The sequence below is a fragment of the Oryzias melastigma genome, linkage group LG6 (genome assembly GCF_002922805.2).
Source record: "Oryzias melastigma strain HK-1 linkage group LG6, ASM292280v2, whole genome shotgun sequence".
In the NCBI taxonomy this organism is placed as follows: Eukaryota; Metazoa; Chordata; class Actinopteri; order Beloniformes; family Adrianichthyidae; genus Oryzias; species Oryzias melastigma.
This window is the reverse complement of record NC_050517.1, coordinates 32,857,572-32,872,191: the sequence shown is the minus strand read 5'-3', so window position 1 is coordinate 32,872,191 and position 14,620 is coordinate 32,857,572. Positions and strand designations below refer to the sequence as shown.

At 37.0% G+C, this 14,620-nt stretch overlaps 1 protein-coding gene across 4 annotated transcripts in view; it reads right to left on the bottom strand.

Moving 5' to 3' along the window:
• Nucleotides 1-14,620, bottom strand: part of tspan9a (tetraspanin 9a) — a 337,382-nt gene that overhangs the window by 212,604 nt on the left and 110,158 nt on the right. For 3 of the 4 annotated variants that reach the window (XM_024281296.2, XM_036212565.1, XM_036212564.1), the window contains one exon: nt 6,472-6,535. The gene's annotated coding sequence lies outside the window, so the exon portion shown is untranslated. Of the gene's footprint in view, nt 1-6,471; nt 6,719-14,620 lie in introns of those variants that run through there. The other variant, XM_024281297.2, reaches the window with a different exon arrangement.

Here is a 14,620-nt window from a genome sequence, read left to right as displayed (position 1 = left end):
GTTCTGACGTCTAAAAGTTAAAAATAAGCTGCCACAGTTCGATAAGCAGGAGGAAACACAGATGCAGAAACAGGCCAGGAAACAAAACAACACAGAGAGCTTCAGCAGAGAACCTTAAACCTAATCACTGAAGAGCAGGCAGCTGTGACTGATTAGCAGGATCACAGGAGAAAGTCCCAGCAGCCTGCACAAGAGCAAAACGATTCCTTAAAGTTTTTTCAAGTTAATTTTAAGACTTCTAATGAGGTGTTTATGGCCATGCATGTCAAGACTCATATCTCAGTCCATTTAACATTTTATTTACTTTATTCAGTTATGATCAAAACTTTAGCTTCTTATCTTGTTTGTGGTCTGTGCTGTGATACTTTGGCACTTTTTTTTCTTTTTATACCAGCGGTGGGCATTCAGTGTGCTCCTGCATAAAAATGTATTGACATCCTTTCACTGAGATAATTGTGCGGAAAAAATAAATTTTCATAAAAAAAATATGAAACTGAGAAGTTTCACACAGCACAATTTTTAAGGCTCAGATCAAACTTTTAATAGATAGATAGGTGAATCAGTGAACAGGTTCACAATAAATTCAACACCTTTAAGATTTTTTTAAGATTTGAGTATCTTCCTTCTCGCCTGATTCCAGATCAATGACTGTAAAAGAACACTGGAATGAGGGAGTGTGAATTGGACTTCATTAAGATCAATTAATCAATTTGTTAAACCCAGCCCTAACTAATACTGCCATTTCTCTTAGTAAAAGATTGACTTTCCGATATGCATCACTATTCTTTACATCCTGTATCCCATAGCAGCATCAACCAACCAACAAAACCCTTGAAAAAAAATCCTCGGACAATGAACGACTGGACAATTTGTGTTCTCTGTTTTTTATTTGTTTCCTGACAATGTTTTTTTTTTATTTTTTTTCTTCCAACAAGTCTACGGTCATCTTAGGAATACAACATAAATAATGGCAGGTAAAACAATTCCCAGCCATCCAACCACTCATCCATGCAACCATTCATCCATCCGTCCATCCATCCTCCCAATCATCCACCCATCTATAAAACCCCCCATCTAAGCATCTTCCCATCCATCCATCCATCCATCCATCATCCTCCAATCTATGAAATTCCCCATCAAACCATGCATCCATATCCTATCCCTAATCCATTGTTTTTTTTGTTTTCCATTCACACGCTCCGAGCTCCCTGAGAATATCTCTTTCTGTCGGTCAGAGCGTCTTGCCTCTCGAATGAGCATTCGAATCCCTCAGCCTGAATATTTGCGCTGCTGTTATATTCAAATCCCTGAATTACATCAGCTTTAACGGACAAATCACGAGATCACTCTCAGTTTTATCTAAGAGAAGCACTTTTTACCAACTTGCCTCCACACACTCTTTACATCAGCCTCTGCTCTGCTCACACAGACCTGAGCGTGTGCTTCGTGAATCATGTCACGTTATTAACTTCCACCATAAAAACTGCTGTAGAGGAACCAATTTGATTCCAAATGGAGGCATTCTGTCAAACAAAAGGAATAACTCATGCTTCCCAAATACACAGCGCCCGCATTCCTCCAAAGAGAACCAGCCTGGATTGACACATGCAAATAAATCGCCTCCAACTGGGGCTGCGCGTTGCCATCTCTCTGCTTTGGATTGCGTCAATGCTCCCCGACACATAAATAAGAATCAGGGATGTATAAATAATGCAGCCACAAATATGACAATCAGAACCACACTGACACCTTCAAGCTCAAGTTGTTTGAAGCCGGGTTGTAATTTACTGTCTCCATCACAGACTCAATCAATGGCCAATTAAAGACGGGCACACGGGTCCCCAGCGGCCGCCGCGGTGACGTGAGCGGCCCGCCGCTGGAATGACATCAAGCAACGTCTTTCAGCGCGCCAGCGTGGTCACCGAGGAGCCAGGCTGGACGGCTATCAGATCAGGTCTGCCAGCGTGATTGGATTATGTGGCAAATAATTTAGTATCACCTATAAAGCAGTATTAAATAATCAGAGTCTGAATGGCAGCCAGTGTGCTCCGCTAAACAGTTTCTATTGGATCCGCTGTTGTTTTTGCCTAATTGCTCATTTAATCACCCCGAACACTAAAAGGCCTCATGGTGCCTTTCAGTTCTTGTTGTTTTTGTGTTTTTTTCTTTTTTTTTCCAGCAGCTACACAGCGACTTTATTGATTCTGTCGTGCAGAGAAAGGTACAACAAGGACACAGCTGAGCAAAGAGACACAGACAGATAATTATTTTTGGATGACACAACATCAAATAGACAAAAAGGGACATTAAATATGGAGATCACAAAAACCTGCAGCACAATTCTGCGAACGCTGAGCAGAAAGCTTCACATTTTAACAGATAACACATTAATAGAACAATGAAATGTCATAGAAGCACAACAATTGAATAGAGAAATACTCAGAAATGCAATTAGGTTTCTTTAAATATGTCCTCCAACATGAGAAAAACACCTCAATAACATGCAAAGAGCTTCTACCACATTTGTGTTATGCAGTCGTGTGGTTCAGTTCTCAATTAAGCAACATGGATCAATAGTGATCCTGCAGCTGTAATCAAAACCTGCTTCATCCTTCATATCTAAATGCGTTTTGCTCGTCATATATGTTATGAATCGACACAAATGAAGCTGTTTTGTAGAACCTCTAAAGCCGTTTAAATCATGTGATCTCGTGCAGGCCTCAGCGGTCTTCATGTGAAATCGTTTAACGAGCTGTCAGAGTGAAAAAGGGGCGTGTCAGTTCCATGTTTACACTTGATAAAGAATAAATACGACATAATAAAATAATTACTCTACGTCAAATTAGCCAGAGATGAAGAAACACAAGAATAAATAAATGCTAAAGAATGATTCTAATCTGCCAAGATTATTAAATGAAATGTTGAAATTTGCTAAAGAACTAAAAAAAAGACTGTTTAATGTTGGATGATGCTAAGAATGACATTTCAACAACCAGGAGTTTAATGCAGAATTCAGAATTAGTCCAAAATACCTAAAATATTTGGCTCCAAAACGTTTCAAAGATTACAGAATATTTTAACAATGTGATAGGGATTACACGTGTAATTAAGAGTAAGCCTGTCGACGTTAACGCACACGATTAATAAAAAATAATTAACGGGTTAATATAAATAATGCCAATTAATTGCACTTCACAAAGCAACCATCAGTTCAAGCTTTCACAGCGTACAATAATTTCTGATAATGCACACTTCACCGTGGATTATAACTTTTATAACATGGTTACATCGATTTCTAGTACTTTATTCTTATTTTTTTTTTTCAGATTTAGATTGCTTTTTCAAAAAAACCAGACTACTTCCTGGGTAATTTGGGCCGTTGTCACGGTAACTTGACAACAGGTTGTGATTTTAAATACCTTGACTACAGCGGCAAAGGAAAGTGAAATAAATGCTGATCGTCAATATAGGTTCAGCAAAGTATCTGTTCAAAGAGAAAGTTCACCTCTTACCACTCGTTTTGAAAAGTTCTGGTACCAATTCGGGTCCAGTACTGCAAAATACTTAAATTCAAATAACTGTATTTAATCTTTTGGGAACTTCATTTACAGACTGAACTTCAGCACAAGTAAAGGCCCACACAGACAGAACTTTGTTAAAACACTTTCATCAGCATTAATACATAAAAATAAAATAGATCAGTCAATAAAATCAATTATAAATCAATAGATCATCTACAGTCAGTTTTACCAGCTATTTAGCAGAGGAATTAAAGTGGGAATGAAACTGGTTGAATCTTGGAGTAAAACTGCAGACATAAAAGTCTTCAGACTTCTGCCCATCTTACTGTTGAGGAGTTTTGTGTTCACAAGTTACACTTCTGAATTAACACTTTAAACTTTAAACATTTTACATGATGAAAATGAAGTAATAATTTTCTCTTTGACCTGTTTTTGTACAAAAGCTGCATATTATTGTATAAATTTTACCTAGTAAAGCATTGAGATTAATCGTGATTAATCCAAACCAAAGGACTATTGGTTTTAGTCAATTGACAGCACTATTTTAGACCAAACTATCTCCTAAAACTTTCAACACATCAAAAAAAATCTGAAAATAGAGGAAATATTCACTGAACGATCAACCGCTAAATATTTTAGAAGTCACTAAATTAATAAAAACAACATGCAGGAGCAAGAATGTCTAGAAGGAGGAAAACAGTCCAGATGATTTCAAATAACTAGACGTACTGCGAAGGTGAAACATGCTGACAGACCAAAGGATTTCATCAACATAGATTCAGAATTCCCACAATTCCAAAGACAAAGCAGAAGAAATCCCATCCATCCTTTTTTTAAACAGAGAAACACAGATTAAGGAGGATAAAAAGTGGAAATAGGATGAAATTATTATATAAAAATAATCCTCACATATTCACTGTTTTCTTTGCATGAACTGAGCTCACATAGTTACTCATAAAGAAGCTTCTGCCTGGTCTGCTGAGAGCTTTCTCTTTTTTTAATCCTTCAGATACGAATCAATATCTGGAATTAGCATCAGATTACACTCTGGTCTGCAGAGATCCCACCGACGCGGTCCGTTCCAGCAGACACGTCTTCACACAAGCCTGCTGCTGTTGCTCCAGCAGAGGTGAACTCGTACGTTCTGCCCTCATCCCGTTCCTACTAAACTAAAAGAATGTGTGGAAAGCGATGATGTTTCCTCAGTGTTACAGAGAAGTAAAACACGCAGGTTAAATCCAAGCTTATGAAATGAGTGCAAATTCCTTTGGCAAATTTTCCAGAAACCAACAGGGAGCTCGGAGAAGAATTACAAAGGAAATAAGCTCTTAAAGATCTGTCATCCTCGGGCGGGCTCACAGAGAGACGCCCTGCTGGCTGCAGAAGTGCTGCAGGATACTCGGATAACCAGAGTGTTACATGCAATGTGAAAAACTGACCCCTCCGGTCAAAATAACCGTTAATAGTCTCCTTAGGTCACATGTGTCAAAGTCGAGGCTCGGGGGCCAGATCCGGCCCTCCAGATCATTTTATTTTATTGTTATTGTTGTTATTAATGACCCGATGTTATCTTGAGCTTATTTCTAACTTCTATAATTATGAGAAAATATATTTTATGGAGAGTAAAATATTGAAAGTTATTTAAGGTCGATTTATTCTGGAATATTTTTACTGCCCTTTTTATTATTCATAATTATGCTAAAAAGTTAGAGTTTTAAAGTTTTAAAAAATGGTATTCTGAAAGCTTTTTTATGGCTATTTTGGAGATAAGCTAATATTTCAGCTACATGCTGACTGTTTTGGCTAATTTAGGCCTTTTTTGTTTTTTTAAGGATGTTTTTATAGTTTAGCTAAAATTTCAGCAACATGCTAGCTGTTTTGGCAGATTTAGGCTTTTTTTTTGGCTGTTTGGGGATAAGCTAATATTTCAGCTACATGTAGCTGTTTTGTTTCATTTACGCTTTTTTCAGTTTTTAATTATTTTGGAGTTTAGCTAATATTTCAGCTACATGCAGCTATTTGGCTAATTTAGGCTTTTTTGGGTTTTTTAAGCTATCTTGAAGTTTTGCTATTTTTTCAGCTATATGCTAGCTGTTTTGGCTAACCTCAGTTTTTTTTTTTTTTTTTTTCTTAGGGTAATTGAAAATGTAGCTAATATTTTAGCTGGCGTTCAGCGCTCTTAGCTAGTAACTTTGGGGTTTTTAGCCATCAATTTTAGCATCTTCAGCTATCACCACTAGCATCTTCAGGGGCCAAATTCAGCTTACAGCATTCACACTAGCATTATCACAGGTAATGCTATATATCTAGTTCATAATTATGTTTTAAAAGTTATGGTTTTAAAGTTTTAGAGTGTTCAATTGAATCAATTTTATTTATATAGCCCAATATCACAAAAACAATCGCCTCATTGGGCTTCATGTCAAATAAATGTTTATCCTGTTCGGCTCACGACCTAAGGTGTGTTTTGGGTTATTGAGTTTGACACCCCTGCCTTAGGTGGAACCTCGAGTGACCGTCCCGAGCTAACGCCTCACTTTGATCTGCAGGTGGAGGTTATCTCTTCCCCCTCATCCTAACGGGACACTTGAAGGCAGATTTCAATAAATCAAGAAACCGTGAGCCCCTTATCTAGAATGATAGCTTCGTCTCACAATCAACCCAGTCCGGACTGGATTTTCCACGTCGATAGCATCCACGTCTAAATCATCTCCGAATCCTCCCAAGTGAAAGAGAGAGGAATTCATTTTAGGAAATTGCGGCACTAAAGTGCTTTTTCATCCAAGAAACCTAGTTAAATAAACAGAACAATACACTGGAGATGTGAGAGGAGGAGTGCTACCGAAGCCTCCAGGGCAATTAGAGACTCTCAGTTTCACTTTAATGTAGTGTTAACAGATCAGCGGAGCAGATGGAGGAGGGATGTGGCAGGTGAAGGAGGGGATCTCACCTTATCAGAGGCTGTAAAGCAGGAAGGCAGACTGTCAGCACCTCCGACAGGAACGCTCCAAAGACTGTAAAAACAGAGTTGAACTTTCAGCTTTCATTTACAGTAAAAGAAGTTTCAATTTGCTTAACTTTTTCTTTTCATATTAAATTACTCTGAAAATGTAATTTACTCGAACAAACTTACTTTTGCAAACTCAATAATTATAATCCCAACCGTTTGAAAAAACAAACAAGAAATGATGGCTCCCCTCCCCCACCCTCCCTTCCCCCTTCTGCCCTCACTGGTCAGAGCTCCATGTGACAAATTCATAAAAAAAACACTTTTTTTCAAAATGACAGCTCTTTTGTTGGGTTTAAACCATAGCAACAATTGTATTATTTGGTCGTCTGGATGTGACGAACAAATAGATGTCTTTTTTAGAAGAACTGGCAAAAGTACATTTTTGGATTTCCTTAGCAACATAGGTTCATAGTTAACCATCCCCACATTCTTAATATGTTCACATGGTATGTCATATCGTTTTGTTCAGCTTGAGCTGAATTTTCACAATATTAAGATAAAAATGTGGAACGTCACTTTTGCAAGCTAAAGCTAATCAAAATCTACATCTTCGGAAGCTGCGTTCACACAAACACAATTTGCGGGACCAGTTCAATGTTAAGTCAATAGCACAGATGTGAAATTGAGGTCCTGTGGCGCGATGTTAAGAGCCGATATCATGAAGAATAAACTTTTTGAGATTTTAAGTGTTTCATACTGTTCGTTCCTCATTATATATAGCCCTCAGGCTAACACAAGCACACCTGCTAGCGGTGATCGGCTAGCTTCACAAGCTCCCCAGCTCGCTCGTTGACCGTCTTGCAGACACCGGCTGTCTCTGTGTTGTGAGCTGAGTGTCTGGTAGCAATGGCCAAGAAACACTTGTTCCGTTTAGTGTTTAACTTTGAGTGGTGGCATACGACAAAGAAAAGTCTGGTGAGGAACCTGCACAATATTTAGGTTGGATCCTGAAAGTATTTGAGAATGTCACAGGCCAATGGGTAAGAAGACGCCTGGAGAAAGGGAGAAGACTATTTCCTGGTGGAAAGAGTGAATGATAAATTAGGAGAACTGGTTTGAACATGGATTATGGAGCAAAGACGGAACGGTTGGCCTCCAGGAAAATGATTTGCATGAAAGCAAAGGAGATTGATGATGCTTCAAAGAGAAGAAAAACGTTCAAAGCCAGAGCTAATCAGAACAGGATACAATGATCCCAGACATGTGTGTTTCATTTGTGGATTTTGACTGATTTGTATTTAGACTAATGGGAGATTTTTGTTTTTTATGGTTTCTTCCGCTGTGATGTCATCATTTTTGTGGGTGGGTGGGGGTCGTTCTTTAAGTCAAAAATTGTATAATTTTGACAAATATATTTATATGGAGAGAAAAATATTGAAAGTTATTTAAGGTTTAAATGGATTTATTCTGGAATAATATTCCTGCCTTTTTATTATTCCTAATGATGTTAAAAAGTTTTGGTTTTAAAGTTTTATAAATTGGCATTCTGTTAGCTTTTTGGACTATTCAGGCTATTTTGGAGTTTGGCTAATATTTTGACCCATGAGAGATTCTGTTTTTTGATGGTTTCTCCCGCTGTGATGTCATCATTTTAGGTGGGTGGGGGTTGTTCTTTAAGTCATAAATCCAGTTTTACCGGGTACTTGGTGGGTGTTAATCTCGGTGAGTTTTGGATTTGCGGGAGGGCTGACACCTTTGCCTAAAGGCACAGTAAGAAAGAAGAAAATCTCTGAAAATTCTGTCTAGGACAGAATAAAACATTTACGCATAAATTAAAATATTTATGGACTTTGTAAAATCTAAGCAGACAGCTGGAGGCAGAGCAGGTTTCTGTCCGGTTACTCGGTGTTACATATAACCGTCTCTGTGATTAAAAAACATAAAACGCTCAGCTTTGAGCTTCTCTTCAAAGAGATCCACTGTGAAGAGAGCACGGAGGTGACATGTGGAGGTGAGCAGCCAAACCTCCAGAGCACTTGTTCCCTTCACATGTTTGTCGCTGGGCAAATATGAACTTCTATTTGTCTTTTGATTCTGTTTGTCAGGCACCTTGAGATAAAGCAAAGACGGGCGGAGGAGAAATGACGTTAGCGCAGAGCCCCAAAGCCAGGCGGAGCGAATGTGGAGGCTCCTGCTGTCCAGGATGAAGGATGAGAGGAGCAGCATGTGTCTGCGGGCTGAATTACAGACTCCGTCTTGTACTGAGAGACTCACTTTTTTTCTTTCCAGGAAGAATTATTAGGTCGTATTTTTGCTTTTTATTTTATTTTGAAGAATCGGGCCTGAGGTGCTGTCGATCATTTGTAAAAAACACTGCAGCTTGCAGAAGAGGTGTCATCACTTTTACACTGAAAAGGACTAAAACTGGGAGTGAAATGACATTTTAAAGTTCTCCCTCATTCCTGGAGATTTACAGAGAGTCAAATATTCCTAAAATATGAGGAAATGCTCTGCTTGGGGAGTAATTTACACTGATACACGGGATGTCAGAGATTGATTAGGAGGGGGACAGAAGACGTGCATGAAGCTGCAGATGCAGAAAATTGAGCAAGTGTGCATGTACTCCTTTCAACAGATATACAAACTCATGCATTTAAATGCACACATAAACATGTGGCTCTCTTTGATAAATATAAGCAATGGTGAGATTGTGTGAAAGTTTAAAGTCGTGTGCAGCTCCACTGAAAGCGCTTTAGATCTCAGAAAAACATTTTCTTGGAGAATCTGCACTAAAACATTAAAACGTGGCTACTTAGCTAATGTTTAGCCAATGACTGAGTCCTTTTCCTGTAATGCTAAGTAAGCATTCTCACTATGATTCTCTTTCCTTTAGTTTTTCGGCACTTAGAAACTCAATCACACCTTGAGCAATGTTGGTATCACAACTAGTACTTAGCACTTAGCCAGTACTTAAGCAACAAGCTAGCTTTTGTGGCTATTTTGTTATCTACTGGGGTTTTTGGGCTAATTTGGAGTTTAGCTTCTATTTTAGCAACATGCAAACATTTTTAGTTAATTTGTTATCTAATTGTATTTTTAGGCTAATTTAGAGTTTAGCATCTATTTTGGCAATAGGCTGATGTTTCTGACTAAATTAGTTATAGAGGAATTTAAGAATATTTTGGAGTTTAGCTAGTATTTAAGCAATGTGCTAGCTTTTTTGTCTATTTTGCCATCTACTAAGGTTTTTCTGGGGGCTAATTTGGAGTTTAGTAACTATTTTAGCAACATACAAAAGTTTTTGGCTAATTTGTTATCTAAATGACATTTTTAGGCTAATTTAGAGTATAAGCATATTTTAGCAACAGGTTAATGTTTTTGACAAATTTATTTTACTGAGGACTTTGAGGCTATTTTGAAGTTTAGCTAGTATTTAAGCAACAAGCTAGCTTTTTTGGCTATTTTGGCATCTACTTTTTCTACAGAAGGACTGAATGGAAAAAGGTCCAGCAGTCGCAGCAGGATGTAACACTGACAAATAGAATGACTCAGTAACAGCTGTAGAATACATAAAAACATTGAGAGATCTACCAGAAACTTTTTGAACAAAAGTGTATTCATACAAAGATAAGATTTAAACAGCAAGTACGGCCTCCAGAGAATAAGGTGAACATTCATTGTTTATATCCATCACTTAAGTGAAACATAACTGAACACCATGAGCTTTGATTCAGTTTTAATGGTTTCTTCTTTGATGTCCAATAGAGTTGATCTGAGCACAGCATAGATTTTCATGAACAAACAGCCTGAAATGTCTTTGAATCAGAGTTTTTTTTTTTATTAAAGTCTAACTGATGGCCTAAAGTATCATATTATAAGATAAAAGCGCCTCAGTTCTCCAGTCTAATAACATGTCAAACGTGTTACGCCAAGCTTCTCTGATAAAGAATCCTCTATTAAAGTAATCAATCAAAAGGACAGAATTTGGCTGTTTTTGCTTCTTCAATATGATTGTAAAACAAAAATACATCCGACGGCACCGATCATGTTTGGAATCTCTGCAGAAATGAAGCAGATTTAGAAAAAAACATGGAAAAAGTCTCCGTTCCGTCTGGATTCTTTGCTCCATCTGATACTTTTTTGATCATCTGAGTAACATTTTTCTTAATTGCAAAGTTGTCCAAACACAGAGAACATCCGCGTTTTAATGAGCTCTGCAGTTTGTTTTTGAGAACTGGGAACTTGATATCAATTTTAATACTAATGCCCTTTTTGAAGCCCCAATTCTTTCATGGCTCTCTTCATGAAAAATATTCATAACTGAATAAGGTTATATTTAGAAAAATTAAATGTCAACCATCAGGGGGAAAAAATGATTGCAAACAAACTGATAATCAAGTTGTGTCAAATATTCTGCTGGGATTTAGATCAAATTGAATTTCTGACATTTCAAATCAGCCGGATCATGTTTGCACGGCTCAGGAAGTGGAGAAGGGAACTCATGTTTTAAACACACACAGGGATGGCAGCTCGTTCAGAAAAAAAAAGCTTTGATGGAGTTCAGGCTATCACACGGCGTTCATAAATGTGGCCTCAAATCCAAACTTTGACCCAGAACTGTCAAACTCTCCCCTTTCTCTTTTCATGGCCTTTTTTATTCACTTTTTTGTTGTTGTTGTTGAACAAGACATTGAGAAAGTAGTAAACAGCAAGAACAAGACAAACAAAACTGGCTCTGGGTAGTTTACTATTTATCAGGAGACAGAATGTACAGAAACTTAAGGTCAGGCGGAGCGTGACGAGCCGCTAGTGAATGCCCAATCAGGCAGAAAAAAAGGCAGGAGGACAGCGAGCTGTGTGTTGTTGTGTTATTGTTGTGTAAGGTGTGGTCAGGGTGAAAAATAACATGATGGAGGTTACGAAAAGATTGAGAAAACAGTGAGAAATTGATCCGCAGAATAAAAAAATATGAGTACTGAACCCTCATGACCCCATTGAATTAATCAGCTTTATTGACACAATGTGCAACAAGACAATTATAATTAGACTACATCATAATTTTTCATCCTTCCTGTTCCCTGAGGGACACGGAACTGGACGATCCACAGAGAGAGAATCTGTCAGCGTTCGTTAAACGCCTCCTGACGTCCCTCAGTGAGTCACTCCAGAACATGGATGTGGATTTCTGGACATCAGAACACATACAGTCAGTTCGTAATAGTCCTACTGCAAACAAACGGAGCGTGATTTGACTCCAGACACGATTACTTCCTTCCTGCAGGGCAGATTTGCCATCTGCGGCTGTTTGTGGAGCACGAGTGAGCGCACTCCTTCATGTCATCCTCTGCAGAAACCGTCTTGATGGAGAGTATTGTAGAAGCAGTTCATGCAGAGGCGGACCTACCATTAGGCAAACATAGGCGATTGCCTGGGGACCCTGAAATGAAGACTTAAAATATGACTGTTCCGGGTCCCTCATTCATACAGCCTGGACATTCTTTGTTTACACTGCTGCCCTCAACCAGAAGATGTAGAACAATTAAATGAAGGACAAATAGATTAAACAATAGTATTTATTCAAAACCCATCACAATTTTAAACGCTTTTAATGCAGTTTTTCAAAACTTTCTTAGTTGTTGAAATTGGAGCCATGCATTGGCTGAACGTATGGATGGATGGGTCTGATTTCGTCTATCTGGTTTTTTTTGTCTTTTTTAATTATTATTATTTAAATTAAATACATTTGTTCCTATTTACTTTTTTTATTTTAAGTTTATTATTTTGTTTATTTCATTATTTAAAATATTAATCCTTGTAAATTTGAAACACTACCTACCTCCAAGCTTTTCTTGCACATCAGACATGTATATATATGCACATATTTCTGTGTTTTATCACAGATTATTTTTTATGTCCTTATACTTGAATAATTCTTTGAATAAATTGACAAGTTTTATATTTTATATTATACTTCAGGTCTGCCATGATTAGTCGACTAATCGAGTATTAAAATAGTCGATGACTAATTTTTTAAGTCAATTAGACGTTACTTTATATTATATGGAGTCAAAGTGTAGTAAAGCTGAACGTTTTCATGACATTCTGCTAGCTTTTTATACTATTTTGGCCTTTATTAAGATTTTTTAGGCTAATTTAGAGTTTAGCTAATAATTCAGCTACATGCTAGCTGCTTTGGCTAATTTAGGCTTTTTAAGCTATTTTGGAGTTTAGCTAATATTTAGCTATGTGCTAACTGTTTTGGCCATATTAGGCTTTTTTAAAATATTTTTTTAGGCTAATTTGGCATTTAACTAAGATTTTAGCTTGTTATCAGCTTCAGCGTTTTCAGTTATCAATTTCAGCAGCATCAGCTATCGCCACTAGTATCTTCAGCGGCCAATTTCAGCTTACAACATTCACACTAGCATTATCACATATAATGATCTTATCTTATTTAAAAGTGTACTGCACTCAATTTTGTTGTAAAGTGTACAGTGACAATAAAGTTTTTGCATTAAATTAAATTTCTAGATATTTTTACAATAATTTGCATGGCCATCATTATTTGATTCTGGAAAAAAAGAAAAAAAATCACTGAGATGGCATTAAACTGCTCATGTGAAAGTGCTTCATCCTCCCCTATAACTCTGCAACGATGGAACATTCTGTCAACCGCAAGTTAGCAAGCAGAGCGAGACTCTTCCAAGAGTTTAAAACATTAAAAAGTGGTTACCAACCAGCTATGAAAAATGGGAAAATCAAATAGAAACAAGAAATTTGTTGCTAAGCAAACTGGAAAACGAAGAACAGGATCAAGTGAACTCACATTGAAGATAAAGAAAGTCAACAACAAGAAAATGGACATAAAAGGGAGGTTTAGAAAATGGTTATTTTAAAAATATTCATTTTATCCCATAGGGTACTGTTTTGGTCCATTTTTCAAGTATTTTTTTTTTCAAGCAATCAATCAAACTCTACTAGACTTTAGCTAATAATTACCATATTTAATGAATCAAAGATGACAAATGTTTTTTGTTTGTTTTTTTTCCTTTCATTATTCCTGTAATGAGCTTGAAAATCTGTTTTTTGTCCTGTATTTCCCATAATCTATGCTTGAAATTAATATCGATCTGTCATTTTCCTTTCTATAGTAAGCCTGACAAATTAAAGACAAGACAGTAGAGTCGCATTTGTTCCTACTAGAAGATAAATAGGTAACAAATTGGATCATTCAATGTCTTTTTCAAGTAAAAAATTTGCATATTAATAAATTTTCTTAACTTTTAAATCTAATTTTTAGATGTTAAAAATTTAGATTTTTTACATTGAGGCTGTCTAGAGATGGAGCAGTGAAAAAGTTACTTGTTAGATGTTTTACCCAAGGTAAAATAAAAAAAAAAGAATAATAGCTTTCAGAATCAATTCATTTTCAATTTTTTTTCAATTCTTTGGATCTTCCCAATTCAATTCAGGTTTGAGTTCACACATTTAGACACATTTGTTTACAAATACATCAATAATCTATATATGTAACATTAACATTTATTAGTGAAATAATGAGATTGTTAATATCATACAGTATTACATGGATTCTCAAACAGAGAATTGTTCTGCTTCTCCTGGAGGGCGTTTCGGTTTGGCCACTAGGTGGCGAACACACTATAGCAATACACCTTAATCCAGAGGAAGAAAGAATGAGCAAAAAACAGTTTTAGACCACAAATGGTTACTTTAAAAATATTTCCTTAAAATAGGTTGGAAAATTCAAATAAAGATGTTCATTTAGTCGGCAATGTATGTTTAGGTCGACCGAGTGTTAGCATTAGCCGTCCTATGGGAAATCCCATTATACGTTAGCATCAAGCTAGTGGACTTTAGCATTAAGCATTATAATGATCTCTACTTTCATGGATCAATTAAATAATTTTATCAGCCCCGCCCTATATTCCAATCGTTGTGTGGGGGCCCCTGGTGTTGTTCATTCCCTTGGGGCCCCAAAACTGTTAAGTCCTTCACTGACTATCCAGACACAATTCAGTAACTGACTTTGGCACTCCACCAAAAATATCTATGTTGGGCATGAAGATGAGAAAGAAATATTTAGCGTTTAAACCCCGAGGAACACTTCAAGTTCTCAGCGTGACGTTGC